Source organism: Castor canadensis, chromosome 2, assembly GCF_047511655.1.
Source record: "Castor canadensis chromosome 2, mCasCan1.hap1v2, whole genome shotgun sequence".
Taxonomy (NCBI): domain Eukaryota; kingdom Metazoa; phylum Chordata; class Mammalia; order Rodentia; family Castoridae; genus Castor; species Castor canadensis.
In genome coordinates this window covers 121465503-121482327 of record NC_133387.1, presented here as the reverse complement: position 1 = coordinate 121482327, position 16825 = coordinate 121465503, and the positions used below count along the sequence as shown (strand labels likewise).

Here is a 16825-nt window from a genome sequence, read left to right as displayed (position 1 = left end):
ATTTCTTGAAAATATTCTGAGAGTATTTCAATAAGTGCATCAAAATTAATACAGGGGACAATAAAGACATTTATTATGCCTATTTGCTGACTGATTACATGTTAAGTCAGCCTAAAATTGCATGTATTCTTCAAGACAAGTAATTTATCCTAGTTAGAAACTATTCTGTAGACATTTGATGCTTTCTGTTTAACAGGGATCAGCACTTGCACAGCATTGATCCATTTTATGTCCAGATGCAAGTGTTTTTGTTACTGAGACACAGGTTACTTGGGAAACCTTACAATAAGAGCTAATAATCTAATTAATAGTCTGGAAAACTTTTATTAGTGAAAATTAAAACTGATTTTATAGGAAAATTTACAAGGCTTTTGCATATGCAAAGTAGAAATAGGCCAAGAGCAACAAGGCAAGAAGAAATAAATGCAATACAAAAAGGTAAAGAAGGAATTCCAAGATGGCAGCTAGAGGTAGGAAGCAGAAAGCTACCCTCCTATAGTGAAATCTTGGAGACACACTTTGTAGACATAATCACTGACAAAAGGCATAACTTTGACCCCACCACATCTCCAGCTGGTTCAAAGAATCTCCACTTCACGTTAAACGGAGAAACAAGGAAGGCCCCCTGGGGCCACCAGTGGCTGACGCCCATACGGCTTGGGAAGACGCGGACCAGGTGAGCTTCGCGGTACCACGGTAGCCCCACAGACAAGCCTGGGCCAGAGCAGCATAGCCCCCTGGACAGACTGACCTCCACCCGTGGAAAAAAAAAAAGGGAAACTGAGTAATAAGCAGTAAGAACCATTAAGACACGCTGGAAGAGGGTGGGGCACCCTGAGCGCTGAAGATTGGGGGAAGGGAATCCTTCCCGGGACTGTAAATAAACAAGCCGGGCAGGCCGGAGAGCCTCTGGCGGGAGCGGGGCGTGCGCCCAGCAACCAGGAGCGGGGAAGCTTGGGAGAGGAGGGAACTGTAAACAAACATGGCGGCCGGCAGGAGCAGCACCACCACCCAGTAAGCAGGAGCAGGAAAGCTTCTGAAAGTGGCAGTGGGAGGAAAACTTCAGAGGAGAGGGGGAAGACCCACCTCCCACATGAACTGTAAATAAACACGCAGGCCTGACATCGCGGGGCAGTGTCACCTTTCCCAGTGCTTGGAAAGGGGAAAGCCTTTAGCAGAGGATCCCGCACAGGAGAACTCTGAGCAAACAAAGCCTGTGGGACCAGGTGAGTGCTAGCTCACCCCAGAGATCTGCATAAATAACGCCGCCAGCTACAGGCTGAGAGCAGGAGGCAGGCAAGCCACAGTTGCAGATACCACTCTCAGAACTGTCTCCAGACGCTTTTTTTTCTTTTTCTCCCTACCTTTGATGAGAGAACAACCGAATTACACCTGCAAGCCGAAAAACTTACTGAAACTGTATTGCACTTGAACTGGGGACACTTGGTGGGGCTTTTCTTTTTTTTCTTTTGTGTGTGTGTGTGTGTGTGTGTGTGTGTGTGTGTGTGTGTGTAGTTTTGTTCTACTTTATGCATCCCCTTTGATGAGACAACTACAGAACAACATCTGAGGCACCAACTGCAGGACTGGAGATTGAGACGGACATCCAAATTATTAAGACTGAAACTGCATTGCATATAAACTTGGAAGTTTTTTGGCTTTTTTTTTTAATTTTCTATTTTCCATTCTATTTTAATTCATTTTTATATATAGATATTACTTTCTTTTACTTATATTTATTTTTTTTATCTTTGATTTTCAATCCTCTCTCTGTCTCTCTATTGTCTGTTCAGCTTACTGTCGATTAGTACACTAACACTCCCTGTTTATACCTTTGAAACTCTCTTGTCTGATACCTTGTTCTGCTTTCTCCCTCTTGTCTGTATATTCGTTTTCCCCTTTTCTTTAACTTCTTGCTTTCCATCTCAGCTCACTCTTCCATTCTCAATATTACCATTGTTATTATTACAAGCTAGAAAATACTTAATTACACACAGTACAGGGACAGTAACAACACCAAGGACAATGACAGGAAGACAGAAAAAACAGGGAAACCAGTTTCCACACAGCAAAAAATTAGTACAGGAACCAGAGGGGAATGAAGAGAACAGAAACTCAGATCCAGACTCCAACAAAATGAAAATAAACTACACCAAAGGACCCAATGAAGCCCACAAGAATAATTTAAAAGAAGACATACTACAAGTACTCAATGAGAATTTTATAGAGATGATACTGGATAGGGTCACCCAAAATGTACAGGAGACACTCAAGAAATTCCAAGACAATAAAAATAGAGAATTTGAAAAAGCAAAAGAAGAAATAAAGGAAACCATAGAAGCACTGTATAAACACCAAAGTGAAAGAGAGAAAACAATGAATAAATGTATAAATGAACTCAGGACAAAAATAGACAACAGTAAAGAAGAAAACTGCCAGGAAATGGAAAACCTCAGAAAAAAGAACGAAACAGAACTGCAAAACAAAATGGAAGGCCAATCCAGCAGAATAGAACAAACAGAAGACAGAATCTCAGAACTTGAAGATGAAATGGTAATTAAAGGAAAAACTGAAGAACTATTAATTAAACAACTCAAGACCTGTGAAAAGAAAATGCAAGAACTCACTGACTCCATCAAAAGACCAAACTTGAGAATCATGGGCATCGAAGAAGGAGAAGAGGTGCAAGCGAAGGGAATGCGTAATATATTCAACAAAATAATAACGGAAAATTTCCCAAATCTAGAGAAAGATATTCCCATACAAATGCAAGAGGCCTCCAGGACACCACACAGACCAGATCAAAATAGAACTACTCCACGACATATCATCATTAAAACAACAAGTTCAGAAACTAAGGAAAGAATATTGAAGGCTGTAAGAGAGAAAAAACAAGTAACATAGAAAGGTAAATCCATCAAAATCACAGCAGACTTCTCAACAGATACATTACAAGTAAGAAGAGCATGGGGTGAGATCTTCCGGGCACTGAATGAAAATAACTTCAACCCCAGGATACTCTACCCAGCAAAGCTATCATTCAAAATAGATGGAGCAATAAAAGTCTTCCATGATAATCAGAAACTAAAACAATATATGACCACAAAGCCACCATTACAAAAGATTCTGCAAGGGATCCTGCACACAGAAAGTGACACCCAACTTAACCATGAAAAGACAGGCAGCACCAAACCACAGAATAAGAAAAAGCGAGACAGTAGAGAGTAACATCAAGCTAGGTACACACAATCACACCTTCAAACAACTAAGACAACTAAATGGCAGGAATCACCACATACCTATCAGTACTAATGCTTAATGTTAATGGACTTAAATCACCCATCAAAAGACACCGTTTGACAAAATGGATTAAAAAAGAAGATCCAACAATTTGTTGCTTAGAGGAGACTCATCTCACCGACAGAAATAAGCATATGCTTAGGATGAAAGGCTGGAAGAAGATTTACCAAGCCAATGGCCCCCAAAAACAAGCAGGAGTAGCAATACTTATCTCTGACAAAGTAGACTTCAAACCTACATTGATCAAACGAGATAAAGAAGGACATTCCATACTAATAAAAGGGGAAATAGACCAAAAGGAAATAATAATCATCAATCTGTACACACCCAATGTCAACGCACCCAATTTCATCAAACATACCCTGAAAGACCTAAAAGCAAATATAAATGACAACACAGTGGTTGTGGGAGACTTTAACACTCCATTATCATCAATAGATAGGTCATCCAAACAAAAACTCAATAAAGAAATCCTAGATCTAAAATAGGCAATAGATCAAGTGGACCTAGTAGATGTCTACAGAACATTTCATCCAACCTCTACACAATATACATTCTTCTCAGCAGCCCATGGAACCTTCTCCAAAATAGATCATATCCTAGGGCACAAAGCAAGCCTCAGCAAATATAAGAAAATAGAAATAATACCATGCATACTATCTGACCACAATGCAGTAAAAGTAGAACTCAACAACAAAAGTAAAGACAAAAAACATGCAAACAGCTGGAAACTAAATAACTCATTACTTAATGAAGAATGGATCATCGATGCAATAAAAGAGGAAATTAAAAAGTTCCTGGAAGTCAATGAAAATGAAAACACAACCTACCGGAACCTATGGGACACAGCTAAGGCAGTCTTGAGAGGAAAGTTTATAGCCATGAGTGCATATATTAAAAAGATTGAAAGATCCCAAATCAATGACCTAATGATACATCTCAAACTCCTAGAAAAACAAGAACAAGCAAATCCCAAAACAAATAGAAGGAGAGAAATAATAAAAATAAGAGCTGAAATCAATGAAATAGAAACCAAAAAAACCATACAAAGAATTAATGAAACAAAAAGTTGGTTCTTTGAAAAAATAAAAAGATCAATAGACCCCTGGCAAACCTGACTAAAATGAGTAGAGAAAAAACCCAAATTAGTAGAATTAGGAATGCAAAAGGGGAGATAACAACAAACACCATGGAAGTCCAGGAAATCATCAGAGACTACTTTGAGAACCTATATTCAAATAAATTTGAAAATCTAAAAGAAATGGACAGATTTCTAGATACATATGATCATCCAAAACTGAACCAAGAGGAAATTAATCACCTGAATAGACCTATAACACAAAATGAAATTGAAGCAGCAATCAAGAGTCTCCCCAAAAAGAAAAGTCCAGGACCTGATGGATTCTCTGCTGAATTCTATCAGACCTTTAAAGAAGAACTGATACCAACCCTCCTTAAACTGTTCCATGAAATAGAAAGGGAAAGAAAACTGCCAAACACATTTTATGAAGCCAGTCTTACACTTATCCCAAAACCAGGCAAAGACACCTCCAAAAAAAGGAGAACTATAGGCCAATCTCCTTAATGAACATTGATGCAAAAATCCTCAACAAAATAATGGCAAACCGATTTCAGCAACACATCAAAAAGATTATTCACCACAACCAGGTAGGCTTCATTCCAGGGATGCAGGGGTGGTTCAACATACGAAAATCAATAAACGTAATAAATCACATTAACAGAAGCAAAGACAAAAACCACTTGATCATCTCAGTAGATGCAGAAAAAGCCTTTGATAAGATCCAACATCATTTCCTGATAAAAGCTCTGAGAAAACTAGGAATAGAAAGAAAGTTCCTCAACATTATAAAAGCTATATATGACAAACCTACAGCCAGCATTATACTTAACGGAGAAAAACTGAAACCATTCCCTCTAAAATCAGGAACCAGACAAGGATGCCCACTATCTCCACTCCTATTCAACATAGTACTGGAATTCCTAGCCAGAGCAATTAGGCAAGAAGAAGGAATAAAAGGAATACAAATAGGTAAAGAAACTGTCAAAATATCCCTATTTGCAGATGACATGATCCTATACCTTAAGGACCCAAAAAACTCTACTCAGAAGCTTCTAGACATCATCAATAGGTATAGCAAGGTAGCAGGATATAAACTCAACATAGAAAAATCATTAGCATTTCTATACACTAACAATGAGCAAATGGAAAAGAATGTATGAAAACAATTCCATTTACAATAGCCTCAAACAAAATCAAATACCTAGGTGTAAACCTAACAAAAGTTGTGAAAGACCTCTACAAGGAAAACTATACACTTCTGAAGAAAGAGATTGAGGAAGACTATAGAAAGTGGAGAGATCTCCCATGCTCATGGATTGGTAGAGTCAACATAGTAAAAATGTTGATACTCCCAAAAGTAATCTACATGTTTAATGCAATTCCCATCAAAATTCCAATGACATCCATTAAAGAGATTGAAAAATCTAGTGTTAAATTTATATGGAAACACAAGAGGCCACGAATAGCCAAGGCAATACTCAGTCAAAAGAACAATGCAGGAGGTATCACAATACCTGACTTCAAACTATATTACAAAGCAATAACAATAAAAACAGCATGGTACTGGCACAAAAACAGACATGAAGACCAGTGGAACAGAATAGAGGATCCAGATATGAAGCCACACAACTATAACCAACTTGTCTTTGACAAAGGAGCCAAAAATATACGATGGAGAAATAGCAGCCTCTTCAACAAAAACTGCTGGGTTAGCAGTCTGCAAAAAACTGAAACTAGATCCATGTATATCACCCTATACCAAGATTAACTCAAAATGGATAAAGGATCTTAATATCAGACCACAAACTCTTAAGTTGATACAAGAAAGAATAGGAAATACTCTGGAGTTGGTAGGTATAGGTAAGAACTTTCTCAATGAAACCCCAGCAGCACAGCAACTAAGAGATAGCATAGATAAATGGGACCTCATAAAACTAAAAAGCTTCTGTTCATCAAAAGAAATGGTCTCTAAACTGACGAGAACACCCACAGAGTGGGAGAAAATATTTGCCAATTATACATCAGACAAAGCATTGATAACCAGAATATACAGGGAACTTAAAAAACTAAATTATCCCAAAACTAATGAACCAATAAAGAAATGGGCATGTGAACTAAACAGAACTTTCTCAAAAGAAGAAATTCAAATGGCCAGAAAACACATGAAAAAATGCTCACCATCTCTAGCAATAAAGGAAATGCAAATTAAAACCACACTAAGATTCCACCTCACCCCTGTTAGAATAGCCATCATCAGCAACACCACCAACAACAGGTGTTGGCGAGGATGTGGGGTAAAAGGAACCCTCTTACACTGTGGTGGGAATGTAGACTAGAACAAACACTCTGGAAAAAAATTTAGAGGCTACTTAAAAAGCTGGACATCGATCTACCATTTGGTAGATCCAGCAATACCACTCTTGGGGATATACCCAAAATACTGTTACTCCAGAGGCACCTGCACATCCATGTTTATTGCGGCACTATTCACAATAGCCAAGTTATGGAAACAGCCAAGATGCCCCACCACTGACAAATGGATTAAGAAAATGTGGTATCTATACACAATGGAATTTTATGCAGCCATGAAGAAGAACGAAATGTTATCATTCGCTGGTAAATGGATGGAATTGGAGAACATCATTCTGAGTGAGGTTAGCCTGGCTCAAAAAACCAAAAATCGTATGTTCTCCCTCATATGTGGACATTAGATCAAGGGCAAACACAACAAGGGGATTGGACTATGAGCACATGATAAAAGCGAGAGCACACAAGGGAGGGGTGAGGATAGGTAAGACACCTAAAAAACTAGCTAGCATTTGTTGCCCTTAATGCAGAGAAACTAAAGCAGATACCTTAAAGCAACTGAGGCCAATAGGAAAAGGGGAACAGGTACTAGAGAAAAGGTTAGATCAAAAAGAATTAACCTAGAAGGTAACACCCACGCACAGGAAATCAATGTGAGTCAATGCCCTGTATAGCTATCCTTATCTCAACCAGCAAAACCCCTTGTTCCTTCCTATTATTGCTTATACTCTCTCTACAACAAAATTAGAGATAAGGGCAAAATAGTTTCTGCTGGGTATTGGGGGGGGAAGAGAGGGGGCGGAGTGGGTGGAAAGGGAGGGGGTGGGGGCAGGGGAGAGAAATGAACCAAGCCTTGTATGCACATATGAATAATAAAAAAAATGGAAAAAAAAAGGTAAAGAAAATGTCAAAATATCCCTATTTGCAGACAATATGATCTTATACCTTAAAGACCAACAAATCTCTTCCCAAAAACTCCTAGACAACATCAACAGCTATAGCAAGATGGCAGGATACAAAATGAACTTACAAAAATCATTAGCTTTTCTATACACTAATAATGAACAGAATAAGAAAGAATATATGAAAATAATTCCATTTACAATAGCTTCAAAAAAATAAAATACCTAGGAATAAACTTAACAAAAATTTGAATGACCTCTACAAGGAAACTATAAGCTGCTGAAGAAAGAGATTGCGAAAGTCTACAGATGGTGGAAAGATCTCCCGTGTTCATGTATAGGTAGAATCAACATAGTAAAAATGCCTGTACTACCAAAAGGAATCTACATGTTTACTGTAATTCCCATCCAAATCCCAATGACATTCATCTAAGAGATTAAATAATGTACCCTAAAATTCACTTGAAAACACAAGAGACTATATACAGCCAAGACAATACTAAGCAAAAGGAACTATGCTGGAGGTATCCCAATACCCCACTTCAAACTATATTACAAAGCAATAGCAGTAAAAACAGCATAGTACTAGCATAAAAACAGACATGAAAACCAGTGGAACAGAATAGAGGACCCAGATATGAATCCACACAACTATACTCAACTTATTTTTGACAAAGGCACTAAAAATATACAACAGAGAAAAGACGGCCTCATCAACAAATGCTGCTGGGAAAAGTGGTTATCCACCTGCAAGAAAATAAAACTAGACACATGCCTATCACCCTGTACTAGTATTAACTCAAAATGGATCAAAAACCTTAATATCAGACCCCAAACTCTAAAGTTGACACAGGAAAGAGGAGGAAATACTTTGGAAGTAATAGATATAGGCAAGGACTTGTTCAATGGAACCCCAGCAGCTCAGCAACTAAGAGAAAGCATAGAAAAATGGGACCTTGTAAAACTAAAAATCTTCTTCTCAACAAAAGAAATGGTCTCTAAACTGAAGAGACCAACCACTGAGTGGGAGAAAATGTTTGCCAGCTACACGACAGACAAAGGACTGATAACCAGAATATACAGGGAACTCAAAAAACTAAAGTCTCCCAAAATTAACGAACCAATAAAGAAATGGGCAAGTAAACTAAACAGAACTTTCTAAAAAGAAGACATCAAGTGGCCCACAAAGCACATGAAAAAATGCTCACCATCTCTAGCCATAAAGGAAATGCAAATTAAAACCACACTAAGATTCCACCTCATCCCTGTTAGAATAGCCATCATTAGAAACACCAACAACAACAGGTGTTGGCAAGGATGTGGAGAAAAAGGAAGCCTTATATATTGCTCACAGGATTGCAAGCTAGTACAACCATTCGGGAAAAATCTTGGAGGCTTCTTAAAAATCTAAACATAGACCTGCCATTTGATCCAGCCGTACCACATTTAGGGATATACCCAAAGGAATGGGACACAGGTTACTCCAGAGGTACATGTACACCCATGTTCATTGTAGCACTATTCACAATAGCCAAGTTATGGAAACAGCCAAGATGATCCACTACTAATGAATGGATTAAGAAAATATGGTATTTATACACAATGGAATTTTACACAGCCATGAAGAAGAATGAAATCTTATCATTCGCAAGTAAATGGGTGGAACTGGAGGACATCATCCTGAGAGAGATTAGCCAGGCCCAGGAGACCAAAAATCATATGTTCTCCCTCATATGTGGACTTTAGATCAAGGGCAAACACAACAAGGGGATTGGACTTTGATCACATGATAAGGCGAGTGCACACAAGGGAGGTATGAAGATAGGTAGGTAAATACCTCCCAAAAAAGATAGCGTTTGATGTCTTCAATGCAAAGGAACTAATGCAGAAACTTTAAAGCAACTAAGGCCAATAGGAGAAGGGGACTAGGAACTAGAGAAAATGTTAGTTCGAGAAGAATCGATTTAGAAAGTAATACATATGTACATGGAAGCAATACTAGTAATCTCCCTATACAGCTATCCTTACCTCAACTAGCAAAAACAATGGTCCTCCTTATTATTGTTTATACTCCCTCTTCAACAAAATTAAAGATAAGGGCAAAACAGTTTCTGCCTGGAAGTGAGGGGGGAGGGGGAGCAGAGGGAGAGAGTAGGGGGAAAGGGTGGGGTTGGGGGGAAGGGGGGAGTAATTACCAATCATTGTATGCATGTATGAATAAAGGGGAAAAAAGTAGAAATAGGTCATGAGGAATAAGTTCAGACTTCATGTTTGACTATGGAGATTGGTAGGTTTTGATATATTAACTCCTCTTCCATTTTAAGTAATTTAGTATTTGATTTATTTGATTAGACCATCAGTTCTTTAATATCTGAATTCAAAGCAAGGTTTGCTGCTGACTGTTTTAACTAAGGAGAGTGAATTGATAAGAGTTGCCTGAGGCACTCTCACTGGGAATTAATGCAATATATAGCCTGGTTGTCACTGAGAGCCAGGTCTGGGTACCCTCATAATGAATTGTGGTACTGACTTTCTGATAGTTTTTGACATGGGATGGTCTTTTGGGGCTGTCAAGTACATAGGGTAGGTGCTTTGATAACACTATTTGGACTTCTTTCTAGGATGATGTTGAAATGTCTTGACTTTTAAGGTGAAGATGAAAAGGTGGATGTCTTTGCTTTTCTTGTTATCCCAATTTTTGTTCTCTAATTCACAATCTTCAATAAAATTTTCTTAAGCATACTGCAATGACTATATTTCCAGACTTAAAGTACATTCATATTTTCATTTCATGTCAGGTTACTTTCAAGGGTTAAAAAGCTCTTTATATCTCAATTGATAAGTGGGAAAGTAACTGTAAGAAACAATATTGTAATAACTCATTTGGCACATGTAAGTTATATGAATTTATTGTAACTTAATGATTAAAATAATAATATTTATATAAATGGTGACAGTATAACTTTAGAACATTTTACATTTACAATATTATTAATTTTTCACTATATTTCAGATGTAAAAAATAAAATTATGTACGTTAATAGTGCCTAGACAATTCTTTAATACTGCTTGTGACTAATATTGATTTGTCTTTACTGATCTTGTTCATTCTGTTCTGGGATAGCTGCACACTGTAATAATTATGCCTATATTTTATACATAATTTTTAAAAAGTATAAGTCACAATTCTACATTATGTAGAAATTAATGTTCATTGTTTCTTGATTACAAAATTAAATATTACTAATTATCTTAACTATCTTCTACTAATGTTTCAAATAGTCACAAATATCATATTTTACAGTGAATTCAAACACTTAGTAAAGGCCAAATTCAAGTAATTGCTCTTCTCTTCAAGTTTAGCTCTGTTTATGATCTGTGATGAAACAAATAGCAGTTTATGGCCCAGTTGTGTTTTGACTCCAGGAGTTCATGGATGATGTCATGAGACACAGCTCTGAAAGCCTCTTACCTAGAAATGGTTCTGTACTTAAGAAGTCAACTGCACCTCCCTTTAGAACATATCAGGCTATCATATGGGCCCTTTACAAATATTTGATTAACTTCAAAGAGGAACTTATAGAAATTGAGACATATATCATCAATAATGGTATTTAAATATTCTTTATTTCATAAGATTTATACATCCTACATTCTCATGTCCCATGTGAGTGGGTAGGGAGACCTGATTGGGGGAAATGGGGAATGAGAAAAGACACTATTGATGGGAAACATGAGCTCCAAACTATTTCAGCAGGTTTATTTAATGTGTAAGTACAAGGAAGTGAAAGCAGGCAAATCTTCATTCATCAAGGTGTGTCAGAAGTAAAGGTTATCTGCAGGTCATCAGAGTGAGGTAGGTTAGGAGGTCTCACAATGGGGTCATGGGTTGTTTATCTTCTTGCACTAGGTAACAAGTATGAGGATGTCGTTAACTATTTTCTAGGGCTGAAAGTCAGTATAGAGCTCTGGAACTTTTGCAAGAGAGCTGTGCAAACTCTTGATTTTTTGAGCTAAGAACCAAGGAGTGTGTCAACAAGGCCCTCTGCCTGACCTTTAGGCTCCAACAACATTTGAATGACTTTGAAATTTTCCATTGATAAACGATGCAAAAATTACAGACTGAGCATAGTGGTGTTCCCATAATGCATGTGGGAAGATGAAAGTACAAGACTGGCCCTGGGCAAAAGCACAAAACCCTATCTGAAAAATAACCTAAAGGGAGGTTAACTGAAAAATAAGCAAAAAGGGAGGACATGGACTCAACTGCAAGGAAAGAAAGGAGGGAGGGAGGAAGGAAGAAACAAGGGAACTACAAGGCAAATAAGTAACTCTTACCAATGTCTTTTTTTTGAATACTTTCAAATTTATATTCTTAAGCCACTCACATTTCTAAATAACCCACACACATAGAACACTTTCAGGTAAAATTCTTACTCTTCCTCAAGTTCCTGAGCCATTTGGATACTATCCCTAGAGGCAAACCAGGTCCTTAGCTCTTGTACATACTTCCAGAAATGCATAGACATACACAGGCAATGCACGAACATAAATATACCTGGTAGTCACTGTACTACTACCTTTAAATTTGTTTCTAATTAAAAATTTGAAGAGTATGACATAAAATGGTATGAGGACTTTCTTATATCTCTTTGTTGCTGTTCTATTGTTCTATTGGTGTTTGAACTCAGTGTTCTATCTCTGGCTAGACAGACATTCTAACAATTGAGTTACAAACTGTGTTTCACTGCAGGTCTATATCATAGTCAGTTCTTCTTAATGGGCACTTAGATTGTTTCCAGCCTTTTGTTGTTACCAACAGAGTTGCGGTGAGAATCACTGACACATTTCACATGTCACATCACTTGGCTCAGTTCAAGTTTCTGCACAACGTGTTAAGTACTGGAGTAGCAGAACTTGCCTCAGAATGCTGTCCAGGCATCTTACCTACTCAACACCCTGCACAAGGCCATTCTTAAATATGACAGTGCTGGAAAAGCCTCTGAGCCAGTTTAATGATGTAAAGTGAATGGTGGATTCTTTATGAAGTAATGTTTAATTCATGGTGTATCAAGTTAGTTTTAAAATTACCTTCCAAAGATCACTGAAAGAATGGGTCAAAAACAAAGCAAGTTATAAAAAAATTCACAGCAGACTTATATAAACATTTACAATAAATCTTTTCTATATAAAAACACTGGTTTAGGGTATGAAATGCCAAACCTTAACTACTTGAGTTAGGGGAAAGAAATAGGAATTTGCTCAGTGGGTGCATGTTGCAGAGTTTCAGTGTCGTATCATAAAAACTTGTACAGATCTTTTTCACAACACTGAGAATGTGTTTAATACCTCTAAACATACACTAAAAATGGTTAGTATGTGAACATACATGTAAAATGGTTAAGATTATACTGGATTTAATGGCTCATGTCTGCAATCCTACCACTCAAGACACAAGGGTAGGAAGATTACAAATGGAGATAAAGGTTTATAATGCTACACTTAATTTTATATGTATTTTTACTCACCATAAGTTGTTAAAAACTATAAACTTACTAATAACTAGACTATAATCTAGAAAGCTCCAGGTTTGTTTGGGTGTGTATTCTAGGTGTGCTTCCATTTTCTTTCCATTTCAGTATTGCAATTCAGTACAAAGAAGGTTGGCTTCTTTCAGGTGTGCAAGTTTTCCTACTGTGAATCATAGGAGAATGAAATAATTTCCTCCTTCCTTATGCGCATTTTGTACTGGTAATATGTAGACATTGTGGCCATACCCATTGCCTGGGCTGTCCCAGGTGTTGCCTGTGTCTCTGACTGGTTTTCATGATCCAGAGTGTGCAAATATGAGTAGAAAACAATATTGTTATCCCATATTTATGTGAAATTTTCGTCAATATCTCGAATATGTTTTGAGGATTAATTTTTTTCAAAAAAATATAAAACAGACATATCACTTTTTAAAAAGATATTTAGGAAATGTTTAAACCTCTTCTTAATCTTGTGATAGGAACTCTGAGTGGTGACCATGTATGTCTTCATTGTTAGATTTTCCTCCTGTTGTCTCTCTGGGTGGAAACAGTTTGGCCCTACCTGCAGACTGTAGATGAGTAAATCATCCATGTGCACATGTGGGAGATGACCAGGGTGATCATCATAAAGAGGTGAAGTTATGCAGGGAGTGCAGGAGACGTTGGGTGCTGGCATCACTTATTTGATCTGTCAAAAATAAATGTTTCATGTGATACTGAGGAGCACTGTTCAAGCAACAGAGCTGTGTTGGCAGTATAGCTTAGGTATATTCTGTGGTATCTTTATAGATGATATCAGGTACTAGCAAATTAAAAAATATATTTGTCCAAGTTTTATGTCAGTTCATACTTTTTCATAGTAAATTTTATTTTTGAATTAAAGTATATACTGCTTCCCATATATAATTTAGATGACATCTAATGATTTCAACTACTACCATTTTCAATTATCAATAACATATGAAAGTAGTACAAGGTATTTCTCTGATAAACTTGTTTGTTATAATAAGCTAATTTTTAATCATCTTAACACAATATTTAATAAAACAATTAAAGAAAACCTTAGTTCATTTATGATAATTTCACTTTAGTTAATTGATTCTGAACAGAATCATACAATACTGCAGTGGACGTCTATTTTTTTCTTTTTTGACTCAATTTTCAGTTATGCAGCTTGTTGAGACATGTGCTTTCTGCTAATAGTATTGAAATGCACAGGAAAGGGAAGTTTTAATGGCTTACAGCCTGAAAAAGTAAGACATTCTTACCGGATGGACTGGCTTTCCTTCAACTAGATCTTATGTCTCTTGTACGGTCATGTTTCATCAATCTCATGGAAGAATTTTCATGAAAATGGAATTCTCACTATTCTTCTAAAGTGATATGTGAGAATCATGTTATTGTTTAAATCCATCCAGTTATTAAACTGTGAGTACCTCAGTGTTGGAGAATGTGTTTTTGCATGCAAAAGGCCCTGTATCCAATCTCCAGCACCATAAAAGAATAAAAAGAATCCGCATGGGGGAATAAAGTTAGAAAACCTTCAGAGAAGAATTGTCTAAAGAAAAAATTAATCATATGTCATTTAATTCCAGTTCAGGAAATAATTTTCACTTATATTTTCCTATCCCACTCAAATTATTTATTCATGATGCTTTTCTATGTTAAATTGGGTCAGATCAAAATTGCTCTGTTTTACCTAAAACTTGCTTTACCTTACTAATTATTGATATCATCATGTTTTGTAATGTCTCTCGCCTAAGCTAGAAACATGTATTCTGTTTTTTTTCCAGGGAAGACAAAGTTTAAAATTCTTTTGAATCTTCATAGGAACAAAAATGTTTCAGTAAATTGCAGAGGTTACTGGTGTGCACCTTACACTCTATGGTGTATCAGAAAATACAAAAAAAGGAATGACAGTGCTAGTGCAACTTCTGGCTGTGACCCAGACCCCTCCAGTAGGCAGCACACTGTGGTATCTTCCTCAAAATTGTCCTGAAGCAGGGCACTATGGCCAAAAAGTGGTTACAGATGCCTAAGAATTTGAGGTGAGAGAGAGCAGCACATACCAGGCACCAGACAGAGGTAACCTTTTCCTTTCTTACATGTCTCCTTCAACCCTTGGATTTACAGCAACCATTTATTCTTTTTATATTGAGATATCTAATTATTTTGTAACTTGAAGATGATCAAAACATTTTATTTTAATGGAAATTACCACTATGATTGAATGAGTAATCATGCTGCTCTTTATTGATAAAATATTTGTCTTCATCGGAAGCCTTTAGCAGTGTTTGACAAAACAGTGATAAGTTCCACATGCTTTTTTTGTCACCCAGTTACTTAGGCCTTGTCCTTAAAAAGTGCTGTGGCATTTCTTAATTGGTGCACTTTTTACCTCTTGAGCCCAGTGGTCCCTGGTAGTTAATTTTAATTATCATGTCTACTTTAAATAATACTTTTTCCTTTTTGGAATAATTCCATTTAAAGTGAATAATAAACTGTAATGAGCTTTCCAAGGCTAGTTTGGGCACTGTTTTTTCCAATGAAATTTGATCCTAGAAGTCTTAACATAGTATTGTATAGTATAATAGTAAGATAACTTTCAAGTGCTCTGCTTTAGGTATTACTCAGGTAACTTATAACATGTATTTATCTATAAGTTTTGCAGTTAACAGAGGTTATACAGGGCATAGATGGTCCTTCATAAATCAAATACTAGGTTTTATTGAGATGAAATTGCTTACTATTTGTTGATTTATAAGCTCATAATTTATATTTCATAGAATTCATTTTTGTATTTTTATAGGCAGACAGAAAATGATTACACACACTGTTCTTTGGCATAGATAAGACTCCATTCCTCAGGTGCTTACTGAGTCAAAGACAGTCTTAAAGAACCTAATGAAGATGAGTCCATTGCCGAAAGGCATCTTGAGTTGGATGATGTACATGACCCACTACTAGCCATTAACTGTGCAAGGTGATACACACCTGCAAGATTTTCAGTTGTTAAAATGCAACATCTGTACAATGTTTAGTTAAACTATTTATGCCAGGTAGGGCTTTCAAGCATTAAACACAGAAAACTATACACTCTAAAAATAATATACAAGGAAATGTTATGTTCACATACTTCAGATGTATAATTTTGCCTCCTCCTGGTTTGTAAAAGTTTACAAGCCTGGTCTATGCCTACATAGTCCTTGAAGGGCTGTTGTTCAGTGAGAATATGCTTCTAAATATCAGTGTAGACACAAGACACAACACTTACTCACAGTGTGCCTCTGGGCTGAGGTTGCTTTTAGCCTTTTAGTTGCAGTGAAATAAACTGTTAATGCCCCATACTGCCATATTGTCTGATGGCCAGAATTAACTGTGTGAATTGTAATAGAAGGACCAACTGAAGTGTCTGTCCCTAAAGGCAGCAGCAACACTGAAATGATGTTTTATAAAGAAAAGTTTCCTCTTTCTTTAATAATGAATAATTTTAGACTAAAGGTAAAAATGTGACACTGCTAAAGCACCTTCTTAGCAAGTTTGAGGCCCCGAATTTCAACCACAAAGTTTGTTTCATTGTTGTGAATATGCCAAAAAAGGAAAGGGGAATTCTGGGGTTTTGGTTTAAGAGAATTCTGTTTAGAGCAGTTCATATAATGAAAGAAGATTCACACTTTTATCTTAAAGTTTTCATTTGGAGCTGA

At 36.8% G+C, this 16825-nt stretch overlaps 1 pseudogene; it reads left to right on the top strand.

Annotated features, from left to right (window-relative positions):
* LOC141418146 (gamma-tubulin complex component 5-like) overlaps window positions 1–16825 on the top strand; it is a 96807-nt pseudogene that overhangs the window by 40013 nt on the left and 39969 nt on the right.